Source organism: Phacochoerus africanus, chromosome 5, assembly GCF_016906955.1.
Source record: "Phacochoerus africanus isolate WHEZ1 chromosome 5, ROS_Pafr_v1, whole genome shotgun sequence".
Lineage (NCBI taxonomy): Eukaryota > Metazoa > Chordata > Mammalia > Artiodactyla > Suidae > Phacochoerus > Phacochoerus africanus.
Window position 1 is genome coordinate 24344877 of NC_062548.1, and position 13849 is coordinate 24358725.

Sequence of the window (13849 nt, forward strand, 5' to 3'; positions counted from 1 at the left end):
CTTTTAAAATTGCACCTCACAAAATCAAATACCTCGGAATACACCTGACCAAAGAGGTAAAGGACCTATATGCTGAGAACTATAAAACTTGAATCAAAGAAATCAAAGAAGATGTAAAGAAATGGATAGATACTCCATGCTCCTGGATTGGAAAAATCAATGTTGTAAAAATGGCCATACTACCCAAAGCAATCTACAGATTCAATGCAATCCCTATCAAATGACCCATGACATTTTTCACAGAAGTAGAACAAACAACCCAAACATGTATATGGAACAACAAAATACCCAGAATCGCCAAAGCAATCCTGAGAAACAAAAACCAAGCAGGAGGCATAACTCTCCCAGACTTCAAGAAATACTACAAAGCCACAGTCATCCAAACAGTGTGGTACTGGGATCAAAACAGACAGACAGACCAATGGGACAGAAGAGAGAATCCGGAAATAAACCCTGACACCTATGGTCAATTAATCTTTGACAAGGGAGGCAAGAACATCAAATGGGAAAAAGAAAGTCTATTCAGCAAGCATTGCTGGGAAACCTGGACAGCTGCATGCAAAGCAAGGAAACTAGAACACACCCTCACACCATGCACAAAAACAAACTCAAAATGGCTGAAAGACTTAAATATACGACAGGACACCATCAAACTCCTGGAAGAAAACCTAGGCAAAACACTCTCTGACATCAACCTCATGAATATTTTCTCAGGTCAGTCTCCCAAAGCAATCGAAATTAGAGCAAAAATAAACCCATGGGACCTCATCAAACTGAAAAGCTTTTGCACAGCAAAGGAAACCCAAAAGAAAACAAAAAGACAACTTTCAGAATGGGAGAAAATAGTTTCAAATGATGCAACCGACAAGGGCTTAATCTCTAGAATATATAAACAACTTATACAACCCAACAGCAAAAAAGCCAATCACCCAATGGAAAAATGGGCAAAAGACCTGAATAGACATTTCTCCAAAGAAGATATACAGATGGCCAGCAAACACATGAAAAAATGCTCAACATCACTGATTATAAGAGAGATGCAAACCAAAACTACCATGAGATATCACCTCACACCCGTCAGAATGGCCATCATTAATAAATCCACAAATAACAAGTGCTGGAGGGGCTGTGGAGAAAAGGGAACCCTCCTGCACTGTTGGTGGGAATGGAAACTGGTACAGCCACCCTGGAGAACAGTTTGGAGATACCTTAGAAATCTATACATAGAACTTCCATATGACCCCGCAATCCCACTCTTGGGCATCTATCCGGACAAAACTCTACTTAAAAGAGACACATGCACCCGCATGTTCATTGAAGCGCTATCCACAATATCCAGGACATAGGAACAACCCAAATGTCCATCAACAGAGGATTGGATTCGGAAGAGGTGGTATATATACACAATGGAACACGACTCAGCCATAAAAAAGAATGACATAATGCCATTTGCAGCAACATGGATGGAACTAGAGAATCTCATCCTGAGTGAAATGAGCCAGAAAGACAAAGACAAATACCATATGATATCACTTATAACTGGAATCTAATATCCAGCACAAATGAACATCTCCACAGAAAAGAAAATCATGGACTTGGAGAAGAGACTTGTGGCTGCCTGATGGGAGAGGGAGGGAGTGGGAGGGATCAGGAGCTTGGGGTCATCAGACACAACTTAGAATAGATTTACAAGGAGATCCTGCTGAATAGCATTGAGAACTTTGTCTAGATACTCATGTTGCAACAGAACAAAGGGTGGGGGGAAAATGTAATTGTAATGTATACGTGTAAGGATAACATGACCCCCTTGCTGTACAGTGGGAAAATAAAAAAATTAAAGAATAAATAAATACATAAACCATTTGGAACTGTGAAAAAAAAAACCCTCATATCTAATGCCAATTTTAAACACTTTTTCTCCCAGGCAACAACAGACACAGAACACACACTGCCCTTGATACTACCAAAAAGAGGAGCTTGATGTCACCAAATATTAAAAAAATGTAATCCACAGCTGCCCTCTTCTGAACACATATATCCTTATCTGAAATCAAATAATCATAGCCCACGTGCGGAAATATTTTTTAAAATATTAACCTCTGATTTTCAGGTTGTATTTCCAAAGTGTTTATGCCCACAATCTCACTGACTATTTAGAAGATAGAGAGTTAGGACAAGATGGACAGTACCACCATGTAATGTGGTGAACTTTTGGCAAACAATGGAAGGAGTATCCATTTGCTGATCCTCTGAGAAGCATAGGATGTGACATTCAAGTTGAGGTTTTGGAGAGGTTACCTCTATGTTGATCATGGAAATTGTGCCAGTTCAGTGTCTAGAGAATGATGAGGGTTTTCTAGAGCACACACTTGTGTTTTTATGATGGAAGACTTGAAATCCTGTCCATTGTCAGCCAGGCCTTGTTTGTGGTCACTAAAAAGTTGCTCCAATCAAAATTCAGTGGCCAGAGTTACCTTCACTCTCAAAACTCTTCAATGGCTTTTTTCCATGGTAAAGTGATGATGCACATCAGGTCTTCTGTTATAACTGCCACTCTGTGAGTCAAGAGGTTCACATTTCATGACAGGTGAGAAGTACTCACCTTCATACTTTGAACATTTGAAAATTGGAAATCTGAATTGTGGTTCTGAAGATATGATGATACTGATTTTATAAAGGCTATTCCATCAAATGAGTGGTTCAATTTGACTAAAAATATGATATTTCCTTTATATTCATTACTACCACTCTAATCTGTTTAAGAGGAATGAATCCATTCTACAACATTCTTGCCTTATTAAGGTATATTTAAATACACATGTTAAGCTGACTGCATCAAGGAATTTTTTAAATTTTTTTAAAAAAAAGAAAGGCTATTATCTAATTCCAAAGTTAAACACATTCTCACAGTACACAGACATGGAAAACATACTAATCTGCCTACCACAAAGTGGGAGGACTTTGATATCACCTCTGCAATAGCAATAGGCATTAGAAAAGTGGATTTATAGCTCCACTATTCTGAATATCCATATCAATATATGAAACCTAATAATATTAGTTGACATGCCAAATTTAATAAAGATTGAAAATGGGATATTTTATGTGAGGTTATCATGGTTTAGCGTGGAATCTCACTTGTTATTTGGGGGATAGTAGGGAGTGTGATGAGAAGGGGCAATGTCACCAAGTTAGTGCTGTAAACATTTGGCAAAGAAGGGAAGGAGTTTAATTCTAGTGATCCTTAGAATCATGGGTTGGGGTCCTCAAGCTGAGCATTTGTAAGGCATCCCTCTAATTTGATAGGGGACACTGTCTCTACTAATTCACTGTCTGTAGAAGGATGAGGATTTTCCAGAATCCATACTGTGTTTTGGTAATAGAAGCCATGAATTCCTGCCCATTTTTAGCCAGGCCTTTGTCAAGGTTGCTCTGATCAAAATTCAGTAGTAAGGCCTGAAGAGTCAAAGACTTCCTTCATTAAAGCATACAATTACAAGCTCAGAATTCCACCACTCATGTGAATCCATATTAACTAATCATCCATGTGGGGTCAGATGTATGAAATCTGAGTCTTGCTAGAGATTTCATATGAATTTGGTTGGAAATATTTTGATCTTTCACAAAAAAGAAAATATTTTTTATCTCTGAGACACATTTGGTATGCAAAAGGACCACTGCTCACATGAGTTGGTCAAATGCTCATCATGAAAGGATAAAGTAATACAGCTGACCATGTGAAGACTTTGGGAATGGTGACCCATGGTAGATTTTCCCTAGCCCTACAAAGGGGCTCTTTTTGGATGAAAGGTTGTATTTGGGGTTGGGAATTGAAACATAGAAAAGGTTGGATACATATTTGGACTGCACACTTGGCTGATATTTCTCCAGGCTGTGCAAAGGAAACCTAGGTCCATCAGGATTTGAGAGAGAGTGAGTAAAAGGAGCTGATGATTCAAGCATGGGTTCAGGCCATGATCTCAATCCTGGACAAATCTCTGTGGTTTAAGCATCTCTGACCTCAAGGAAGCCACTTCATTCCCACCCAAGATACATTACTCATCATTGCTCTGACTATTGAGATAGTGGTATAGATTTCAGTGCTTTCCAGTGGAATATATGGGTTACAGCCCCTGTTCAGCACCATCTTCTTCTGAACTTGGATGATGTGGGGAACAGGGAAAATGAACAATATTCATTCTACATTAGCTGGAAATTCCCCTTCTCATGTAAAGGAATTATATTGTTTTGTCCTTCCACACTCTGTAATTTTCAATATCAAGTGTATTTGGAGATAAGATATTTGTCTCACCCATATCTAATTTTCATAACCAGTGAGTAATAATATTTGTTTCTGTGATTCAATTTTTAAAGTAAAATGTTGACTCTGAATAGCCATACCTATTTGAAGAAACACACTCATCTAGACTCAAGAGGTAGACCCAGAATGGGCCAGGATGGTTTACTCTCAATGACTTATGATGACTGTTTTCCATGGTAGTGTAATGTGTCATATATAATTCCATCACAACTGCCAAGCTGTGAGCTGAGAGATTCATATTTTGTGAGAGCTCAAAGCTCTCACCTTTACATCTCAAACATTGGAAAATGGAAAATCTGAATTGTGGTTCTGTAGGTATGTTGATACTGATCTTCTAATGGCTGATCCATCAAATGGGTGGTTAAATTTCAGTAAAAATATATTCTTATTTATATTCATTGCCACCACTGTAATCAGTCTAGAGAGGTGTGAATGTATTCTACAGACTTGTTGCATTATTAAGGTGTTTTTTAATACTAGTGATAAGCCAACTTACTGAAAGATTTACCTAAATGAAAAATAAAAATAAAAGGCTCATATCCAATGATGATTTTAAACACATTATTCCAGTACACACATGGAAAACATACTACCCTGCCTTGATCTAAGCAGGAGTTCCTTGATATCACCCCTGCAATGGACATTAAAAAAGTGCAAATTACAACTGCATCTTCTGAATGTACATATCACTATGTGACAACAAATAATACTAGTGCACAGGCAGAAATATTTAACAAAGAATGAAAATGGGACTTTCCACATGGAATTTGATGGTTGGACTTTCCAAGTGGTTGATGAGGCCAAAATCCCTGGCTATTTTGGGTGCTAGATATGAGTGTTTTGAAAAAGGGATACTGCCAAGTTATTGTGGTGAATAACATAAATTAATATGAGACACTCTCCCAGACACTTCAAAATCTAGAGAAGGATGAGTATTTACCATAATAGAGACTGTTTTTGATGACAAAAGTCTTGAATTCCTGATGATTTTCAGCAAGGGCTTAGTCAGTGTTGGTCAAAATTGTGCTCCAATGAAACATCAGTGAGACATGGAGAGTCACAGACTTCCTTCAATAAAATACCCAAGCACTAACCAAGATGGCCACCTCCCCAGGGAATACAAATTAACTGCACATCAAAGTGTGGTCAGCTGCAGGGAAGCTGATATTTGTAAAGCCCTCATGTGATTTTTTATTACTCGATGAATTCTATTACATTTATAGTTGTACAATGATCATTACAATCAAATTTTATAGCATTTCCATCCCAAACCCTCCATGCATCCCCCCACCCCCCAACCTGTATCATTTGGAAACCATAAGTTTTTCAAAGTCTCTGAGTAATATCTAGTCTGCAAGGTTCATTGTGTCCTTTTTTTAATTTTAGATTCCACATATAAGTGACAGCATTTGGTGTTGCTGTCTCATTGTCTGAATGACTTCACTTAGCATGATAATTTCTAGGTCTGCCATGTTGCTGCAAATGCCATTATTTCATTCCTTTTAATGGCTGAGTAATATTCCATTGTACATATGTACCACATCTTCTTTATTCCCTCCTCTGTTGATGGGCATTTAGGTTGTTTCCATGTCTTGGATATTGTATACAGTGCTTCAATGAACATTGGAGTACATATCTATTTTTGAGTCATGGTTTTCTCTGGATAGATGACTAGGAGTGGGAATGCTGGATGGTAATTGTATTTTTAGTTTTCTGAGGAATTTCCATACTGTTTTCCACAGTGGTTGTACTAATTTACAATCTCACCAACAGTTTAATCGGGTTCACTTTACTCTACACTCTCACCAGGACTTATTGTTTGTAGATATTTTGATGATGTCTGGCTGGTATAATTTGGTACCTCATAGTGGTTTTGATTTTCATTTCTCTAATAATGAGTGATGTTGAACCTCTTCATGTGTTTTTTGGCCATCTGTATGTCTTATTTGGAGAATTATCTGTTTAGATCTGTCCATTTTTTGATGGGTTATTTTTGTGTTTTTTTGGTATTCAGCTTCAGAAGGTGTTTTTAAATTTTGGAGATGAATCCCTTGTCAGCTGCTTTATTTACAAATATTTTCTTCCACTCGGTGGGTTGTCTTTTCATTTGGTTTATGGTTTCCCTTGCTGTGCAAAAACATTTAATTAAGCCCCATTTGTTTATTTTTGTTTTTATTGTCATTAATCTAGGAGGTGGATCTTTTTTATGGGTTCTCAATTAATATTTTAATATTTCATGCCCAGTTCAATACTTTGAAGCAGAATTTAGAATAAATATTGCAAATATTGTAAATATTACAAAATGCAGTCAAGGTACATTTTGGAAATACAAATTCTTTCATTACAGCAAATTATTTTGCAAAAGAGTAAGCAGGAAATATTAATTTTTCTAAGATGACATGCACTTTAAAATTCAATGTAATAAAAGGAAGCGCCTCAAATTAAGTGTTACAAAATCTATACTCTTTCAAGTTATTTTGTAAAGTAAGAAAAATACATATAAATGAGTAAGAATCATAACACTTTTAAGAAATGTTATAAATGTTTGATATACTGTGTAACAGTGCCTTTTAAAAATAAATTCTCATATATTCACTAAAGCAAAATGTAAAGTGTAAACAGAAAAAAATTTCAAGTTGACATGCGTATAGTCATTTTGTTCTTAGACACTTTTCCAAATCCAATAGAATTTTAATATGCTAGAACTGTAGAAAATAATAGTAATTTCATATAATGCAAAATAATTAGAGTTGTTCAAATTTGAAATCTGGATGAGACATTATTCATGATGCTGAAAGTTAAACTGAATGTTTTGCAAACATTTACTGTGAGCAATGAGGGCACTTGTGCCTTGATAATTCTTGATGGCTGGGTGTCTTATAGGAATAGCAGTGTTTTCCTGCTACCTCTAATCCATCAAGTTGGGAGATAGCAAAACTGGCTGGAAAATTTTCCAGTATGTGTTCTCTGTTTTCAAAACTGTCTAATTAGGTACATTCCTGTAACCCTATATTTTAATGTTGTGCAAATGTAGGATTATCAGTCTTACTTTAAATCAGTCAATTCTTAGGTTAATAAGATTGCAATGAAAGTGTTCATTCTGAAGTAAAGGTATGGGTTCCAAAGTGTTCCAGATTGAGGTTTAAAGCTTTGTGTAATTAAAAGAACTATAAAAATACCTACCACAGTTGGCCAGATGGATTTCAAATATATGATAACACCTAAGAATTTGTCAAGTTGGCTACATTTGAGGTTTTGCTGGCTTGAAGTGGCATTGTAACACTCATAATCTTGAATGCTGTCATGATTGGTCTCAACAGATAAAAGGGACAATAAGAGCAGTGACATTAAAATACTGATGATTCTTTTGGGGTGGGGTTCAGGATATATGCAGTTTGCTGGGGTTGAAGAACAATATTTGAAGATTAAATAGTCACAAAGATTAGTTAACTAGTCTAGAATTTTTAAACTCTGAATTTTAAACATAAGATTTCTATCTCCTGAAGCATCTGCAACATGTAGTAGAACCACCATCTCTTAAGTTATCTGATGTATAACTGAGATCTATATAAAACATTTCATGTGCTGCTATGCATTGTTTCACTGCTTCTTGAGCAATTAATCTTGTTACCCTATACCTGAAGGAATATTGCAATTTTCTCTTTGGGAGGTACCAATAACAAAAGCTGACCTGAAAGATCATGGCAGCCATTTTTTTTACAATACAGAGAAGAAAGGAATAAGAGATATGGGCAGCTTTTTTCAACATCCAGACATGGGCAAACAAAATGTTACCCAGAACTCTCTGCACTGGAAGTAACATGTAGCCTCATCACCTAGGAAATTTCTGTTAGAGATTAAGTGGAAGGGAATGATAGGGCCTTACAAGCCAGGTGTTTCAACAAAGGTGCTGGGTAGCAATCTGCCAAGGGCCCAAGGACAACACTCCATTTTCCCAAAGTGAAACAGGTGGCAGGCATGCTTCTGCTACAGAGGTGGGGCCATAGGGTAATGCAGGTCCATATGTGACAAACTTATTGCTGGGATGGCTCTCTGGCCTTACTGAGAGAGTGTACTGCCCTGGGAGTTCTGCACTAATAAAAAATAAGTTTTTTCCCTATCTTTCCCTGGCCCGCCAGCCATCGTAAAACTTTATGCATAAGAATCAGACTTTAAAATTTGTAACCCTACACACTTCCACTAAAGCAGAAATACAAAAGCCACAACAATCTCAATAGCCAGCAGGCATTCCTCTTTAGGGGATGTAAGGGGGTGGCTTTTCAAAAGGCAGATAGTAGGGTGGAGAGTACCAGGGTGGAATGCTTGAGGACCACATGTAGCTGGGCAAAGGAGAGGCAGACTGGGGCTCATCAGAAAGTCCAGAGGGAGGAGAGGATGAAAAGATGCTGTAATGTTGAGAGTAATAAGCAGAATAAGGTTGCAGGTGTGGAGGGCTATGGTAAGAGGTATTGTAGGAGGCCACTTGAGGAAAAGAATAGTAGGAAACAGTGAGATGGGCCTTTTCAACAGAACAGTTCAATGCTGAGAGGGTTGGGTGCATGTCCTTAAAGCTCCCCAGGACAGCAGCAGTGATGATGCCCAGGAACAGGTCAACAATGTTGAGGATGGTGGCAGACCAGAGAAGGTGGTAGAGGTGGATGATGTCCTGGCAGATGCTGATGTTGATATACTCATAGTGGCCACTGGTGACCTTCATCTGGTTGCCACAGTTGTAGAGGTCACAGCAGAAGCAAGTTTTGCCTCAGATCCAAGGTGTGCAGAATCCATGGCTGAGGGCAGTTCAGCTCCTTGGCTTCTTTCTGGGAGGTCTTTGGGACATAGTGGCACTGGTTAGCATATAGTGGTTTCAGAACAATGTGTCTGGCAGCAAAGACCCCATTGACTATAGCACAACATAAGGCTGCAATCACACCAAAGCTGATAAATATGATGGAAGTCACCAGCATCTGCCATTTGTTCTCTACAAGGTTTGATTCAATGATTCTGAGGAATGATCCAAACCCAAGAATAACTCCTGGACATTTTTCACTGAACTAGAACAAGAAATCCAAACATGTATATGGAACAACAAAATACCCAGAATCGCCAAAGCAATCCTGAGAAACAACAACCAAGCAGGAGGCATAACTCTCCCAGACTTCAAGAAATACTACAAAGCCACAGTCATCCAAACAGTGTGGTACTGGGATCAAAACAGACAGACAGACCAATGGAACAGAAGAGAGAATCCGGAAATAAACCCTGACACCTATGGTCAATTAATCTTTGACAAGGGAGGCAAGAACATCAAATGGGAAAAAGAAAGTCTATTCAGCAAGCATTGCTGGGAAACCTGGACAGCTGCATGCAAAGCAAGGAAACTAGAACACACCCTCACACCATGCACAAAAACAAACTCAAAATGGCTGAAAGACTTAAATATACGACAGGACACCATCAAACTCCTGGAAGAAAACCTAGGCAAAACACTCTCTGACATCAACCTCATGAATATTTTCTCAGGTCAGTCTCCCAAAGCAATCGAAATTAGAGCAAAAATAAACCCATGGGACCTCATCAAACTGAAAAGCTTTTGCACAGCAAAGGAAACCCAAAAGAAAACAAAAAGACAACTTTCAGAATGGGAGAAAATAGTTTCAAATGATGCAACCGACAAGGGCTTAATCTCTAGAATATATAAACAACTTATACAACCCAACAGCAAAAAAGCCAATCACCCAATGGAAAAATGGGCAAAAGACCTGAATAGACATTTCTCCAAAGAAGATATACAGATGGCCAGCAAACACATGAAAAAATGCTCAACATCACTGATTATAAGAGAGATGCAAACCAAAACTACCATGAGATATCACCTCACACCCGTCAGAATGGCCATCATTAATAAATCCACAAATAACAAGTGCTGGAGGGGCTGTGGAGAAAAGGGAACCCTCCTGCACTGTTGGTGGGAATGGAAACTGGTACAGCCACCCTGGAGAACAGTTTGGAGATACCTTAGAAATCTATACATAGAACTTCCATATGACCCCGCAATCCCACTCTTGGGCATCTATCCGGACAAAACTCTACTTAAAAGAGACACATGCACCCGCATGTTCATTGAAGCGCTATCCACAATATCCAGGACATAGGAACAACCCAAATGTCCATCAACAGAGGATTGGATTCGGAAGAGGTGGTATATATACACAATGGAACACGACTCAGCCATAAAAAAGAATGACATAATGCCATTTGCAGCAACATGGATGGAACTAGAGAATCTCATCCTGAGTGAAATGAGCCAGAAAGACAAAGACAAATACCATATGATATCACTTATAACTGGAATCTAATATCCAGCACAAATGAACATCTCCACAGAAAAGAAAATCATGGACTTGGAGAAGAGACTTGTGGCTGCCTGATGGGAGAGGGAGGGAGTGGGAGGGATCAGGAGCTTGGGGTCATCAGACACAACTTAGAATAGATTTACAAGGAGATCCTGCTGAATAGCATTGAGAACTTTGTCTAGATACTCATGTTGCAACAGAACAAAGGGTGGGGGGAAAATGTAATTGTAATGTATACGTGTAAGGATAATTTGATCCCCTTGCTGTACAGTGGGAAAAGAGAAAAAAAAGAAAAAAAAATCACATGTATCGCATGTTCCTTTCAGCACACTTCACAATAGCCAAGACATGCAAATGTCCATCAACAGATTATTGGATTAGGAAGATGTATTATATATACACAATGGAATACTACTCAGCCATAAAAAAGAATGACATAATGCCATTTGCAGCAACCCAAATGTCCATCAACAGATTATTGGATTAGGAAGATGTGTTATATATACACAATGGAATACTACTCAGCCATAAAAAAAGAATGACATAATGCCATTTGCAGCAACATGGATGGAACTAGAGACTCTCATCCTGAGTGAAATGAGTCAGAAAGAGAAAGACAAATACCATATGCTATCACTTATGTTTGTAATCTAATATAAGGCACAAGTGAATCTTTCCACAGAAAATTAAATCATTGACTTGGAGAATAGACTTGTGGTTGCTGGGGGAGAGAGGGAGTGGGATGGATTGGGAGCTTGGTGTTAATACATGCAAACTATTGCCTTTGGCATGGATTAGCAATGTGATCCTTCTGTGTAGCACTTGATACACTTTTTCTTAAATTAATCTTTATATTGTAGAATATCCAAGCATCTGTTGAGCTATTAAAACAATGTTACAAAAAAAGTGTGATCATCTCAAAATATGCAGAAAAAGATTTTGACAAAATTCAACATCCATTTCAGATAAAAGCTCTCCAGAAAGTAGGCATAGAGGGAAACTTCCTCAAAATTTAATAAAGGCCATATATGGCAAACCCACAGCTTACAACATTCTCAATGGTGAAAAACTAAAAGCACTTCTGCGAAGATCAGGAACAAGGATGTCCTCTTTTACTACTGTTATTCAATATAGTTTTGGAAGTTCTTGCTATGGATTTCATAGAAGAAAAAGAAACAAAATGAATCCAAATTGGAAAGAAAAATAAAATTATCACTGCAGATGATATGATACTATACCTAGAAAATCTTAAAGAGGCTTACCAGAAAACGTTAGAGCTCACCAATGAATTTGGTAAAGTTGCAAGATACAAAATTAATACATAGAAATTGACTCTATTTCTGTATACTAACAATGAAAGAAAAGAAAGAGAAATTAGGGAAAACATGCCATTTACTATCACATCAAAAAAATTATTTAGGAATAAAACTCCCTAAAGAGGCAAAAGACCTATACTCTGAAAATAATCAGATGCTGATGAAAGAATTCAAGGATGACACAAACAGATGGAAAGATATACCATGCTCCTGGATTGGAAGAATCAATATTGTCAAAATGACTATACTACCCAAGGGAATCTACAGATTCAATGCAATAGCAATCAAATTACCAAGGACATTCTTCACAAAACTAAATTTTTTTTTAATTTGGAAGCAAAAAAGCCCCAGAATGGCCAAAGCCAAGCCAACCTTAAAAAAAAAAAAAAAACATAAAACTGGAGTTGGAAGAATAAAGCTCTCTGACTTCAGACTTTACTACAAAGTCACAGTCATCAAAACAGTATGATACTGGCACAAAAACAGAAATGTATATCAGGACAGAAAACTCAGAAATAACCCAAGAAACTATGGTCAAATAATCTGACAAAGGAGGGCAATAATATACAATGGAGGAAAGACAGTCTCTTCAATAAGTGATGCTGGGAAAACTGGACAACTATTTGTAAAAGAATGAAATTAGAACATTCTATAACAGCATACACAGAAATAAAGTCAAAATGGATCAAATACCTAAATGTAAGGCAAGATAGTATAAAATTCCTAGATGAAAACATAGGCATAACCCTCTTTAACAGAAATCACAGCAACATCTTGTTTGATCAAACTCTTAGAATAATGACAATAAAAACAAAAATAAACCAATGGGAACAAATTAAACTCGCAAGCTTTTTCATAGCAAAGAATACCAATTCAAAAAATGAAAAGACGACCCACAGAATGGGAGATAATCTCTGCAAATGATGTAGCACATAAGGGCCTAATCTCCAAAATATACAAACAACTCATAGAACTGAGTCACTATGCTGTACAGAAGAAATTGACACAACAGTGAAAACCAACTATACTCTAATAAAAATAAAATTTAAAAAAGAGTGAGATTCTGTCATTTGCAACTATGTGGATGAACCCAGAGAGTGTTATGATTAGTGAAATAAATCAAAGACAAATATACTGTATTATGACTTATATGTAGAATCTAAAAAATAAAATGAATAAATTACATAAAAAATAGAGACAAACAGATATAGAGAATAAACTAGTGGCTACTTGTAGGGAGAGGAATGGGGAAAAGGCAAAATAGGGGAATGGGACTGAGATAAAACTTCTATGTATAAAATAAATAAATGACAAGTATAGATTGTACAGTACAAGGGAATATACCTATTATTTTATAATAACTTTAAATGGAGTATAATCTATAAAAATATTAAACCACTATATTGTACATCTTAAACTAATAGAGTATTGTAAATCAACTATCCTTCAGTTAAAATGTTATATTTGCTCACAAAAAGTCTTCAAGATCTCATTTATATATGAAATCTAAAGTCATCAAATGCATTAGAAGCAGAGAGTAGAATGGTTAGTGACAGGACTGATGGAGGGGAAAATGGGGATTGTCAAATGGTGCAAAGTTTCAATTATGCAAGAAAAATAGGTTCCGAAGATCTACTACACAGCATAGTGCATGAGCTAAAAATAGTGTGCTAAACAATTTTTAAGAGGATATATCTATGCTAAGTGTTCTTATTGCAAAATAAAAATAATTAATAATAATAACAAAAATAAAGGTGGTGGGGTGAAAGTTTTTGAGAGTTATGAAGGAATTAAAAATTATTAATTTGAACATACTGAGTTTTAGAAGCTGCTGACATAACAGCTTCTGCTACCAT

The 13849-nt window shown here is 36.9% G+C and overlaps 1 pseudogene; it reads right to left on the reverse strand.

Annotated features, from left to right (window-relative positions):
- Positions 1-8576: 8576 nt before the first annotated feature.
- Positions 8577-13849, reverse strand: LOC125128397 (transmembrane protein 255A-like; annotated as a pseudogene).